Source organism: Vanacampus margaritifer, chromosome 9, assembly GCF_051991255.1.
Source record: "Vanacampus margaritifer isolate UIUO_Vmar chromosome 9, RoL_Vmar_1.0, whole genome shotgun sequence".
NCBI lineage: Eukaryota > Metazoa > Chordata > Actinopteri > Syngnathiformes > Syngnathidae > Vanacampus > Vanacampus margaritifer.
Genome location: NC_135440.1, coordinates 13,069,427 through 13,084,690, shown reverse-complemented (window position 1 = coordinate 13,084,690; position 15,264 = coordinate 13,069,427). Strand labels below are relative to the sequence as shown.

Below are 15,264 nucleotides of genomic sequence, written 5' to 3'. Positions count from 1 at the left end.
AAAGCTTGAAGGAAGGTTTAATATGACATGGTGAGGTTGGAAAGAAATAAGTAGAAAGGTTGCTGACATTGATTTTTAGTATAGCCTTTTTCTATGCGTATGATTGTGGGTGGGCTCAAACATTTCACCGTGTGAGGGAGAAGTGGTCGTCTAAGAAAAAAAAAAATCCATTCTCTGAAGTCCCTAAACCAACACGAGACTGTTATTTATGTGCTCTTTAAGGTGAAAGCTTTTAGTCTCTGTAGACCTTCTTTTACTATCTCACATTTGCCGTCTGCTTTTAACATTCCCCTCTTCCAATGTGATAAAATAAGCTGTCTTGGTTAACTTTCATTGAAGTTAATGATTTATAAAAGGTGTTGGCAGATGAAATTATCACCTTCTGAAAGGACCCATTGACATCCCCATATGTGAGCCTCAGATGTCTGCAGCAAAGCTCAACTCAGTTTCACTCCACCTCTCAAACTTCAGTTCAATGTTGTTATAGAGTTTGGAGGTTTAGCATGTTGGCAGGCCAAAGTTAAGAAGTCGAGTTATGGCATATATTCTTTTGGGTGCTACAAAAAGAACGACCATAACGACTATAAAATGCTGTAACAATACAAATGAAACATTTTTTTTTTTTGTGATAAAAGGCTGTCTTTCAAGATATAACTTCCTTAGATGCTTTTCTTAGGGTGTGCAGGTTAAACATGCAGACCATAAATCACTTAACCGATGGTTCGACTTCTGAGGCTTTCTGCTCATGCATCTGTTTTGCCAATTTCCCCTCAAGAACATCATGAGATGAAAAATCCCCACGATGAAAGAGCATAAATTGAGCCAGTGTAATATGGCGGCTAAATTGACAGCATTTGGACCCACTAAGCTGACAGTTCAGACAATTTAATGAAAGATTCCTGTGAAAGGCCATGTCAGCAGGTGAATGGGGGTGAAATATATATGCTCCTTCTTCATATCATCCTCTGCACCCCCGTCCTTTCTGGATTGAAAAGACCTGCATATTCTTTGATGCTCACTGGACCTGTCGGTCGGTCTTTAGCGACGTATCTATCGAATCTAAATACTTGACAATACAACATAAACGATCAACAGATTTATCAATCTACCTACCCAAACCAACCAAACCCACCTGGCTACTACCTTTCTTAAATCCATCTACAGGTTTTCTTTACCGCACGTCTCATAGATTCTCCCAAAGGTAACTTAAATCAGACAGAGAAACCAATTGTCTGCCATTTTGAATAAAGATGTGATCAAACTGATTGGGAGATTCTTTGTCATGCAGCAAGGCGATGAACCAAAATGACTGCCAAAATAATAAAGGTGTTTGTTGGTCTGTTTGGAGTGTCAGGTGAGGTGCGGAATTAGGACCCAATGCAGACAAGACACGGGAGTCTTTATATACAAAAATACAAAGTAACAACAGACAGCAGGGCTGGATTCAGATGGCCTTGACGGAGAAGCCTTGACCTAAGAAAGGTTAAGATGGAGAAAGCATGGCTGTAGGCATGGATGAACAACTTGCATGGAAGAGTAAGGATAGCAAACCTCAATATGCTGAGGGAAACCTCGGCTAAGAGATCTTGACGTACTACTCTCACCACAGCAACACACAATTCTCTTTGATCGAATAAAATCCAATGTGATAAAATAAGAGTGACTAGACAAAAACAAGTATATTACAGGGACACAATAACTGCATAGCAACTGACAACATCATCACAAGGAACAGAGCAATTGCATAACAACTGACGATGTCATCACAAGGAACAGAGCAACTGCACAGCAACTGACAATGTCATCATAAGCAGCATAATAACGGCACAAGACTAGACAAATTAAGAGTTGCTAACATTATCAGCAAACGTTATCATCCTACGGGACATAGTAACTGTAGAGCAATTGAATCAATTAACATAATGACCCCATGACCCAACCCAAAACAGTCAAAATGGCGAGAAGTGGAAGGTTTTGGTTAAAGTCGGTCAAATTTCTAAACTTAAATCCTATAGAGCATGCATTTCACCACCTGCCAAACAGAAAATTGAACAAAGCAACACCCCAGAACAACTGAAAGTGGTGAATATTTGGAAAAGCATCAGTAGGGAACAATGGTTCTGGCTTGATGCAATTTTTATGATGATTAAATATTCTCCTATTCATTTCGGTGTATTTTGGCAACGATCTGCTCCAATACTTTTTACTCACCTAAAAAATGTATTTATCTATCAGCCACAAGCTACCTTGGAATGTCCTTTGTGGTAACATTAAAGGCTTGTTGTTTATATTTGCATTTTTATTTCAAAATGTCTCCTCTGCTATTGGCGCCATATTTAGTTCAACAGATTCTCCAGAGAACCTTGTTTGGCATGTGGAGGGGCGGGTTTGTGTGTCAGGGGCGGATCAGTCATTGCTCCATGGAGTTTGTTGATTAGATTTCTAAATTTCATATTATAAGGGGGAAATACGGTTTTCATCACCCATTAATAAAGCAGGTTTGCATTCATTCACATGGACAAAGAGGAGGGAAAATCCTACACTTACATATAAATTGTCAATGACATTTTTTAATTTCTGATGCAAAGCATCAATCAGGTATTTTAAAAAAAAGCATTCATGTCCATATTAAAATACAAAATAAGTAGTGAATGTGATTTTCCCCCCCAATTATTCGGCTTAATAGATATTACTTATCAAAATGCAGCTCAAGACAAAACAAAAATATTTCACCACATTGCATCCCCCCTCACCCCTGCGCCACGCCCTGTCAGCCTCCCCCTGAGCTAGTGGGAGACAATATGTTGTTCTAATATGCTAATTCTTCATTAAGGATTCTGTGAAAATGAGTGTGTGAGATCATCACATCATTAAAAGTTAGCATTTGCAATGTAGTATGCTAATCAGGCCAGATGGAACCATTTTTGTTTGTGTGGAAAAACTCCCTTTGCGTCATTGCCTCACCACTCGGAAGGATCATCTTTGGTGGGCCCTTTAAAAATGTTTTGAATATTAAAATAAGATACATTTCTGCTTTATATTGGATTAAAAGTGCCGGTTTGAGGTTACTGTGTCCAATTTTTGCACACATTAATATAATTGGCAACACAAAGTTGTTATTAATGTGTAAAACTGTATGGTTTTGTTGAACCCAATTCCTCAAATGTCAAATAAACTTTTTATAAAATTTCCGGATGATTCTGCAATACAATCAACCTTCATTACATTGTGGTTCATTTATTGCAAGTTCTGTGCATCTTGAATAGTTTTATTTTTCACCATAGTTACTTAGTTTGCACATCTCCGGTTACACATCTCATCATTATCGTTAGCTAATTGAATGTGAATTGTAATCCACAATATATGGGGGTACATACAGTTATGGAAACTGCCACTGGTGCTTTTCCAACTACTTTTATTAAATGTATACAGAAAAAAGTCATCAAAAGCATATTGTTAGCACACCTGCCGGTAGCCTCAACTGACACTGTCATTATTCACCACATTTGCTAATGCTCTAGCCAGGAAATAGCTGGCCACCATTAGTGAGTTTGGATGGTATCTAGCAAACCCTTTTCTGACAGTTATTGTATTTTGATACAAATTGGCCTTATGCTTCTAGAGGGGAATAAAAAAGCCACCAACCCTAACCCAAAAGTAACCATTTCAATGTAATGTGAGCCAACACTAAAGAATAAATGCCAGGGAAACATCAATCTACCGTATAACTGCCTTTTTGGAAATTGTTAAATTATTCTTGGAAATTGAATTGATAAAATCATTATTTTTCTTTCTGAATGCTGGCAGTTTTACCAAACATGATCAACATTTCTCTCCTATAAAACTTTGTACTTATACGGTAATTCATAATCCAGCATATATTTAAAGCTCTTCAACTCAAGCGAAAGCTTTGTTTTTGAGCTTCAGTCAAGCTCTTCTCTTGGAAGCGCCAACAGACCCTTTTGTGGCATATTTTATTTTTAAATCGTATTTTCAATCATGCTGTCCTAATCCCCGGGACAGTTTGAGGTCATCACAAAGCAGTTTAAAGAAAGTTCACAGCAACAAAAAGTTGTTTTGGAAGTTGTAACGGTCCCTCGTGTAAGTTGCAAAGCAAAAACAGAAAATAGGTGCCTGTATTTATTTACTTATTTTAATTTTTATTAGAAAACCTTGTGCATCCAAAATCCATGTGGAGTCATGTTTTTTCCAAGAACACACAATGTCCGTGTTTGGATTCATTTAAATTCATAATGCTACGCAATAATGAAGTGCAAAGAAAACATATAATGTGTTTTCTGCCATGAAGATTTCAAGTAAAATAAGCTTGTGAAGCTGAAGTTTCAGTTCATGCAATTCTCATGATCCATAGACAATTGCCACTTTTCTCATTTTCAATTGTGCTTGTTAGTAGACTAAACCTGCAGGTTGTTGTATTTTTTTTCTTTTTCAAGAGACACATCAGGTTACAGTATATACAAAGGAGACTGCTGTACTCTCATGACTTAATGTTATTTTTATTAGTTCACATTTTTTTATCCAATGGAAAAGTTATAAATCTTTTTTTTTTATATAATTTTTTCCCAAAATTTGCTATAGAAAACAATTATGATAATTTTGCTTTAGCGGTATTGAGTGTACATTTTTAACCATTTTCATGTATTTGCATTCTGAAAATGAGTAATATGAAAGACAATTTTAAGGAAGTCTTTTTTTAGTTTAAATTTTTTTTCTTTTTGAACATGTAACTCAAAAAGAATGATGACTGAACTTAATAACTGAACACAACACCTCTATTTGCTTCTTGTGTTCGTTCCAATTAAAGGGACAGTAACGTGAAAAATCAACTTTTTGGAGCTTTTAGCCATGTTAAAATGCAAATTCTGGTGTTTTCCTCCATTCCACCACTTTACGAGAAAATCTAGGTCATTCTACTCCCCAAGCACCAGCCCCTCCCAATCCAAGAAAACGAGCGGGTGCTCACTCTATGACGTCATTAGGTCCTGCGACTAAATAGTTTTTTCTCAGACCTCCATGCTCGCAGGATAGTGATACAAGTAGTCTTGATCAGTAAACATTCTGTCCAAATGAATTCAAAGCAATCAATCATTCTTTACATTTGCAATGCCAAAGTGCAATGACAATTTGCTGTCTTAAATAAGCGAAGTGCGCATTACGTTTGCGCATGCGTGAAAAAAAAGAGCGAGGCTACCAACTAACCGTCATTTGAATAGCGGAGATTAGAGTGGTGACAGTCTTTGCGTAACTGTACACCTTAAAGCTTGCAAGTCAACCCCCGAAGTCAGTAAACCACATGCTATGCATGTTTAAAATACATTAAATAAATAAAAAAGCAACTTCCGCGATTAAAATGTTAGAAATCAGAGCTAATTGCATTGGATCCAATTCATTTTCCATGACCGTATGGCAGTTTAGCCTACCCACAATGCACCACGCCGCTACCCATAATGCACCGTGCAGTCGAGATGCGCACTTCGCTTATTCCCAGAATGGTGGCTGACACTTGTGTAAACTACAGGTACAATTTTTGCGCTGTTGTACCTAACTGAAAAAATGTTGTAGTGGTTAGTGCGCTCACCCTCTAAGCAGAAGGTCCAGTTTCGTTCCCCTCTCTTCTTCCTTCTCCTCCCCTCCTCCTCCACTACGATTTCTTGTGGCAAGGAGTCGTTTTGTTTCAATTGTTTATTGAAGAGTTGATGGCTTGCATGGCCATTCAGAGGAGTGCTCGAACGCAGCGCTCCAGCAGCAGCCGGCTCGGGCGAGAGGGGGCGCGAGATTATATTGAACCGGCCGTTTTACTTCCGCATTAGAAAACTAGCCAGCAAAAATACCTAATAGCTCATAAAAAATAAAAATAAACATCGCCATGGTGTCAAAAGTAAGGTTAATTATGCCTATAGTTAACTGTGGAAGAGTTTAAAATATCGTGATGTTAAAATATTCACCAAATGAAAAATTATTTCTTTTACAATTTGGCCACCATATGAATAATTTTCACACCTAACTTTAATAATTAAAATATTTGATTTTTTTCCCCATATTTGTTTAATGGATATTTGTTGCTAGTTTTTTAAATTTACTTTTTTATGTTTTTTTTCTGCTTATCTCATTTGGTATCCCAGGGAGCTAGAGTCTATTCCAGATAAATTTACCTAAAAGGTACACCAAAGACAGGCAAGTATACCACTAGTCTAGAGATGTTCGATTTTTTTTCCAGATTGATACCAGTATGAGTACTCAACTCTCGAGTAGTCACCGATACTAAGTACTCACACCACTAGTTCTTGAAAAAAGTGACATAATTTTAAAGACAGACCTACAGTTGTGCTACCCCTACGGTATGTAAATTTATGAGCACAACTGAATGGTGAGAAAAGGCTAATTGCCCATAAAATCCTAAATACTGTGGCAACTGTTTTGATATTTTAAGTAGGTTGAAGTCGACATGTGAATTATTGTGATGATTCAGAGCATTTTTGTGTCATTAAGCGACTTATAACTTTTGTACATGTCCTGCTGTGCTAAAAAATTTACATAACCCCATAAAGTTACGAGCACAACTGTATATATCCCAATATTTTCCTTAAAAGTGAGTGAAATTAATTGCAATTTTCTCTTCTTTTAATTTATAACTTGTACTTCATGATACAGGCCGCCATCATGAAACCATGGCATATGGCTAATATGTCATTCAATGACAAATTTGGGAATAACCCTACAACGCCAAATGTATTATAGTAAATACAATACATTTTGAGCCCTCTATTTCATGAATATAATATTTTCCCCCCATTAAAACCCTGATGTATATGATCTGATACATGTATTGCACGGATAATCCATTAGAGGGCAGTGTCACAATCTGATGGCTTTTCCAGCCAATTGAGAAAGGAGAAACACCTATACTTATATACTTATATTTTTGGAAATGCTAATATGTTTGATTGGTCTGTTTATTATAATATTTTCGACAGTTATAAATGTACGAATTTAAAGCATTGTGACCGGATGTATCAAATATGACACAAATCAAAAGTTGTACTGTAATTTTGAAAAAACAAAAATATGTTTGTTCAAAAGGACCAATAAATACTCTATTTGTAAAGAATCAGAATTTTCTCTCATATATTTCATGGCTTGGGCTTTATAGGGTAAACATGGCACTACAGACAAGGAAACGAATTGTCACAGAAAAAAAAAAGTCACAATTTACTCACAGATTATATTAAATATAATCTGTGTTTTGGTACAAAGGAAAAACATCATCTGCTAGATTTATCATTATCCAGTCATAATATGTGAGTCAACATACTGAAATTAAAATAAGACAAAATTTAAAAACCAGCTATGGTGTTTAAAGAAACCTTTCATCTATAAAGACACACACACACACACACACACACACACACACACACACACGCACACACACACACACACACACACACGCACACACACACACACACACACACACACACAGCTATTATCTTGTCAACATGAGGTCACTATTCCATCCAACCAAATGATGTCATTTCCTTCAAAAACAACCCCGGCTTCCTCTCCAGAGTCCTTATCGGTTGAGCTTATCCTGTCGAGTGGCCTTGAAGGGCTTATTTTGCTGTTCCCTCATCTCCCACACATATCCAAACACGGCATTGGCTTTTAATCACTTTTTGCAGCTGCATTGGCCTCTTATTTACTTTTCAATAGTCTTTGTTTCAATTCTATATGCTACGCCAAAGAATATGAATAGATACCGCTTCAGTGAAGACCAGACTGAGTTGTGCAGATGTGATTCATCATCGTATATGTGCAGACTCTCCTCCAGCAGCCCTGACTGACTCACTGCTCAGTCCAACTAAATGAAAGCAGCTGACATTGCAGCGGCTTGTTGGAGCGGTGTTTGGTTTGCACAGCAGTGTGCAGTAAATGTGCAACCGCAGCCAACGCTGATGTCAAACAGTCTCTGAGAATATTGAATTCTGTCTTTGACCATTTAAAAGCCCGGCTAAGCATCCAGGAGATTTATTCAAGTGGAACTTGTATTTCTTTTAATAAGTCCAGTTAAAGAAAAACAATTGAGAACACTTAGAAGAGGTTAAATGTAGCGAAGCACAGCTGTAGCCAGCGTGCAACAACAAGGGTTGGGTTGTTGTATTCAGCCAATTTAATCACAGCTTAGATGAGCTTTAAAGCTGCCTGTTGCTGAAAATGAGTGGAACATTTTTCACTGCCATCGCCCCCCTCCTCGTTTTGGTTCTCAGGGAAGGTCGATATGGGCTCTGAGTTTGAAGCTGCTACACACCCATGTGTGTTTTTACAATTCTCTACCACATGTGTTATCAGCTGAGCCATGGATGTGGGAAAGCCCCTCAGGCAGAATTACATCATGGCCTGTGTTAAGTTGGATGTAGTTGAACACATTGGGGTGGAACCAAGGGAAATGTAGGAAATGAGCGAGGCAGCTAAAAACAAAACCAATTAAAATAGCTAACATGTGCCAGTGGACTGATAATAATTATTTACACTTTGTGCTTCGAATCTTTTAAAGTATTCTTCAGTAGTTAAACAAGTTTGCTAACAGAACACGTTATTGATTGAACACAAATGGAAGTCTTGAGACATTTAGTTGAGCAGGGGTCACCAACCCCTTAAAAACTTTGACCTACTTTTTGGGTACTGATGAATGCCAAGGGCTATAGAGGACCAAAGCGAATTAATTAAATCTATCTATCTATAATCAAAATTAATAAATTACTGTGAAAATAAAAACGGATAAAAAAAATTGAATTTGAAAAAAAAAAAAAAAAAAAAAATATATATATATATATATATATATATAAATCGAAAATAAAAACATATCTCTCTCCCTCGCTCTCTTGCTCTCTCTCTCTCTCTCTGTCTCTCTCTCTCTCTCTCTCTCTCCATACTGCCAGGACGAAATGTTATTCAAATAAAGAGGCGGTCCTAAGCGTGTCTTGGGTTGGACTCAAACTGCCTTTTTTTCGTCGGCTTGCATTGGAGAACTCCAGCAATGGACGACTATCTTGTCCACTGTCACCACAATTTGCGACTTGAGTTGCTCGACAACAAGTCGAGGTGACAGTGGATCAGATAGTCGTCCATTGCTGGAGCTAGTCTCCATCAAGGTTATTTTAGTTAACTAAAACTAACGAAAAAACAAAAATTTAAATTTAAAAAACATTTCGTTAACGAAATTTAAAAAAAACGAAAATGCTTTTTACAAAACTAATTGAAACGACATTTTATGTTTACAAAACTAACTATAATTATAGCAAAAATGTTCTTCGTTTTAGTCTTTAGTAATCAATGTAATGCATGAGCCTTTGGGGATGATTTATTTTGATATTAACCAGAATAAGGACATTTGAAAGTGTGTCACACAAAAGTGACGTCATCTAGCAGCAGCCAATAGAAAAGCACCTTCAAATGACGTTGCTCCCATGGTGTTTTTTAAAATATTGCGCACATGTAATACACATTTTAATAAAAAACTCAAACTAATACTGAAACTAACTAAAACTAAGCATTTATGAAATAACTCAAACTAATAAAAACTAACAGAACCACCCTGAAAACTGATTAAAACTAACTAAATTTAAAAAACAAAACTCAAAACGAAATAAAAACTAACTAAAATGAAAAATTCCAAAACTATAATAACCCTGGTCTACATTCAAATTGGCGAGAATTCCTTGTTCGCCGACCCGCTCACTTGACAAATGAAAGGCAGTTTGCCTTGACGGAGTCCAACCTAGTACACGCTTAGGACCGCCCTCTCATTTGAATAACATTTCGTCCTGGCAGTATAAACCAAAACTGCAAAAAAATTAATAAAAAATACTCTATAAAAAAAAAAAAAGAAGGGCAGGATTACACTCAACAAGACCAAGGGAGACACATAACCAAAAACAGAAACCAAACATGACAAAATCACCATATTTCTTAATGGGAATAAGTGGCAATTCGCAACTTGTGACAATTTGACAATTTTAATTAAGATCGTATTTATAAAATGTGTTTGAACTGTGAGGTTACCACTGTTTAACTAGGTGAGCATCTTCATATGCACATGCAACATTACTATATGTTGCATCTAATACAATACCTCGGTCATGCTGACATTCTCACCAGTATTGATGGGCTCCTCCATAATGAATCCAAAGAAATTGATTTTAAGATTCAGATTGCTTTTCTTCCATGCAAAATCATTTTACACTCTGGCACAGTCAGCTGTTTAATGTTGAAACAGCTTGAACAGCTTACGATCCCTTCCAATGAAAGTCAAGGGTTTAACCTTGTCAGTATTTCATATGTTGTATAACACATATTCGGGGCAAAGTAAGCAGATACTGGAGTCAAACATTCATGCTAATAAAATCTCAAAATAGATTCACATGTCAACATTTATCAAAAAGAAAAACACCACATAATATGAAAGGGTTTCAAAATATGCTGAACCCAAAGACCTTTTCTCAGTAGGGATCATTAAACTGTATTTAATGAAACAACAACAAAATTGCTGTGATTGACTGACGAGACCGTGACCCTAATGTGGATAAGTGGCAGAGAAAATGGATGGATGGATGGATGGATGGCTGGATGGACATACAAGTTGAATATTATCGTAATAGTGCTAACTGAAAGCAAAAGTTTAGAATACTTTTTAATTGAGTTTTAAGTTACACAGCAAGATAAAATTATGTCCTTATAGTTAGTCAGTTATATAAAATGGCAAGATCACTAAAGGCAATGCAACATTTTTTAAGAAGAACCTGAATGCAATATAAACAGGGAATCAAATAAGATTATATGGGATTAACAATGGCGATGATGTGTTTTTTTAGGAAGTGCATCTTTTGTGATTTTTTTTTTGTGTGTGAAAATGATGGGAGATTGTACTCCAAACCCAAAACATGTTTATTTTTGTTGTACTGTATACTTCCTCTCAGCAAACTAGTTTGTGTTAGATATGATAAATCTGCTGAGCTCGTACAAGAACTGGTTGTTCCGGCAAAGAGTAAAGTCATGACCTCCTCCTGTTCAACATCTTAAAGGGGGATTACATCATTGCTTTTATCACGACAAGACTACACTGCCAATCATCACAATCACACCCTCATACACTACCTTTACATGCAGTCAATATTTGGGTTAAGGTAAAAATTCCAGTTTCTGAATCATTCAGGATTATTTATTATTATTTGTTAATAAGTGGAAAAATATGTTAACCTAATAAAATATGGTTGTGTCTTTTTGTTCATTAATACAGTATTTTCAGACTAATTCATAAAGTTATTTAAAGTTTTTTTTTTTTTAAAGATGCACTATACAGTAAAAAGGGGTGTGAAACACTGAAGTAATTTTTCTGCCACTAGATAGCATTAGCATTTCATGTTGAACATCAGTGACATATTTTTTTTCTTTTCATATTTAAACAAAAAGCAACTTGTGGATTTGTACGCATTTTTTGAAATTGTAAATTACAACTTGACTCCCACAAATATGCATTATTATACTGCTAAATTGTCCTACAGTGACCCCTTTGCACAACATTGTATGCCTTTATTTTGTTATATTTCCGGGTTTAAACCTGAATAAGAGCACGTTGGGTTTTTGGCCATTTGCATGGCCTTTCAAAACCCGAATATTGCCAATATTTTTGTTTTCTAAGAGTTACTGGCCGCATGTAAACGTAGTCATAGACCAATTAGAAGGTTGACATCATTCTGTTCCCTGCTTATAACGGACCTATTTGCAATTTAATATAGAAACACTTTTCTTTAGGGTGCCGCGACTCAGTGGTAGAGTGGTCATCTCCCAACCCAGCGGTTGTGGGTTCGTTCCCATGCCCTTGAGACCGCGTCAAACTATCCTTGAGCAAGATACTGAACCCCCAGTTACTCCTGATGCTGTGTCATCAGTAGTTGAATGAGTAGTCGAATGCAAAGCGCTTTGAGGGCTTTGTAAGGTGAAGTAGCATTTACCATAAAACAAAGTCACCCGTTGTCATTTTGCAGTATCTGTCAAATGCAATTCTGCAAATTTGTCACAGAAGGCCAGAAGGAAGGCTGACATTATTCTCATGTTTCAGAACAATGACTAGAATCTCTAATCCTGACAAGGGATAGACATATGTCTTCACAAGTGGAATAAATGACAGCAGTGGAAATCTTTGGCTCTTTCACAGAAGCACTCAGCTGTCTGGCTTCCTCGAAATAAACTTTGAGAGGGGATTAAAGTGATTCTGCACAGCAGTGAACCAGAGACACGGTTCATGAACTACGACTATAAATGTTCAGACCTTCCTTATGCAACGTTGTCCCACATTTCTGTGCAATGTTCTACAAGAATCAACACTAAAGTCATTTAATAACCCTCTAGAGTTTGATTTCAGGCTGCCCTCGGGCTCACAGACAAAATTCCCAGACGTGGGCAGCACATTTTAAAATTAATGATCAACATTTGAGGGGGAAAATAATTCAAAACACTCAAGATTAAAACCCCAAACGCAACAAACATGTTAAGCCTCAGCAAACCTCCCAAATAGTTTTCACTTGCAAGGGCAAATTAATGAAATGAGGAAGCCGGGCTGAGCTGTCACCTTTTCTCAAAGGAATCCTCCAAATGGCATTGAATTAAAAGCAAAGAGCAGCATTCGTTATTGCCTGTGCTCATGCAAAGTGACTAACATATTGTGGATGTGTTTTGGAGTTGCACGCATGGATTACCACCCTAAAAGTAAGGGCATGGTGGGAAATGATGACCACAGTGCTGGAAAAACATGTTTGTATGCAGTCAGCAGTTTCCAGGAAAAGCTCGTGTCTGCGTGTATGGAAGGTAGAAGATGTGCCTCTGAGAGGAAAAAAAAAGTCTTTCACTTATTCAGTGTTGAGATAAATGTGATGAAAGCCTTCTGCCACAACCAGTCTCCATTATATGCGCCACTAGGTTTAGGAAGAGATAGTTTTACCACATGTTCTGTTAAAATAGAGTATACATTTTAGAGATCATATAATTTTCTTGGCGAGTATGTGGATTTTAGTGCACATCCAAGCTAAACCATTTTAAACCCACCACAAGCCGATAATGAATTAATCCACTTTTTTAGGTATACAAGCACAAAATATGGTGGGGTATTCTTTAGATTACACATTTAGGATTACAGTAGATGGCAATGGTTCACAGCTACGTTGCATTTGTTAGTTCGACAGAGGTCACTTTTTTTTTTTTAAATCAATTCATAATGGGCATCTTACATTTGATGTACTGATTGTTTTGTTGTAGGACTATTATGATATATTCAGTCATTGTATTATTATGGAAGGACTCTGCTGACACGAGTCCGCTCCCAATTAAACATATATTTAGGTATCTCATTCAACTTCCCTTTATTCCACACTCTAATTTGCACCATTGTGAGATGGAACGCAGCCGACATCCGGCCGTTCGAAGCGGCTCCCCTCATTCCCATTAAAATCAGGATAGTGGAAGCACACACAGTGCTTGCATGCTTGCATCAGCCCAGTGAGGCGTGATGGGATCCCAAACACGGTAGACTAGATTTACCCCAGCATGAGAATGAAGATACGTTTTAATGCTGAGTACATGGAGCAGACGATTGTGCTTTTTTTTAAATACAAACTTTATTGAAAACAACTTGAGGAATCGGGGAAAAAAGTGGTTTCAGGTTATTTTCTTAACAGAAACGTCGATGAAGCCAAGATAATGCCATCTTGGTTTTGTTTTGCTGAACGTGTAGGTCAAATTGATCACATTTTAATGTGTTAATTATCACAATACGTGATAAGTTATCACTTTAAAAGGTTTAAATTATCACGTTAGTGTGATAGCAATACACTTCCATACATAACCTTTATATAATACCTTTATTTAACCAGATAAAAAAAAACATTGAGATCTTTTACAAGGGTGACCTGGACAAGAGGCCAACAACACACGTCATTAAAACTAAGACTACACATACAATAAATTTAAATACATTTTACAAATGTATAATGTCTTAAAACTGAAATAAAGTGCACGTACATTAAAAGGACAAATAACAAATCATAAACACAGGCACTGCTGAGTCGTCTCACATTGTTTCAGTCAATATGGATTGAAAGGCTCCAAGTGTAATAGGCTCCTCCCACCTCACTTGATGTCAAATAACACTCAGTTAAAAGAGTGTCAGAGTATTTTTTTTTTATATTATCTTTAATTGAAGTATTGTGCAGTGCAGTCTAGGTGTACTCATTTTCAGAGCTGGACACTTTTATCGTGAATTTCCGTCGATGACGATGCCCACCTTTCGGCGCGTGGTTCCACATGTTCGGCAAATGCTTTGTGACGCGAAGGCTTCCAAAAATACACAGAATGAGACGGACTGTATCTACTCACCCCGATCCACGGACATGAACGTGCTTCAGTCGGTGCTCAGCCCATGTATTTATCTGAGACTTCGTGTTATTGTGCACCTCCTCAGTGTAATTCCTCAACTACAGAAAGAAAGGAAGGATGCTGCAAAATGCACTATTTACTGGCTGTGTAGCTCAGGTGGCAAAGTGAGATATCTAATCATGGAAAATGCATTTTATGATTCCAGATGCAGAACAGCACCATTTCGGCAATCATGTTGCCATTCATATGGTTTACGATATGTTTTCTTTTTGGAAAAAATGTCATGGTCACAACTGCTAATCTCATAATTCTTGCCTTGGTTGGCATTTTCAAAATGTCCATCTTTATTTTGGAAACTGGGATTCCCTCAACTTCATGACTCATTATGTTTTATTATTTGGCTGCGTCATCTGAGGCCCTCACATGGTCACTCTGTGGTTGCTGAACTGGGACCTTTGAATATCCTGAGCCGCAAATGAGGGCCTGTGGGCATCACCAATCTGGATTTCGGTCATAAAATAAATGACTCCCACATGCAGACAAAGAGCCCTTGTGTGGGGAAACAACACGCTGTGATGCTTGAGTCATTTCTCTGAGGGGTAATGATGTCACTGTGTCAGATTCTTCAATTGTCTTCCCTAACACTGCCTCTGGGCATAATGCACCTCAACCTCTGACTAGCGCGAGTCATGATGAGTAGAGGAAATACCGTTGGAAGCATTCGGGGAGCTGAAATTATTTCAGTGACACAAACCATATGACTCGCTCGCTACGGTCCATTAAACAATTTCACTGTATCAGATTCTGAATGATGATCGTAGG

General features: G+C 37.2%; 1 long non-coding RNA gene across 3 annotated transcripts in view; it reads left to right on the top strand.

Moving 5' to 3' along the window:
• Positions 1-15,264, top strand: part of LOC144057529 (uncharacterized) — a 105,769-nt gene that overhangs the window by 65,780 nt on the left and 24,725 nt on the right. The window lies entirely within an intron of this gene.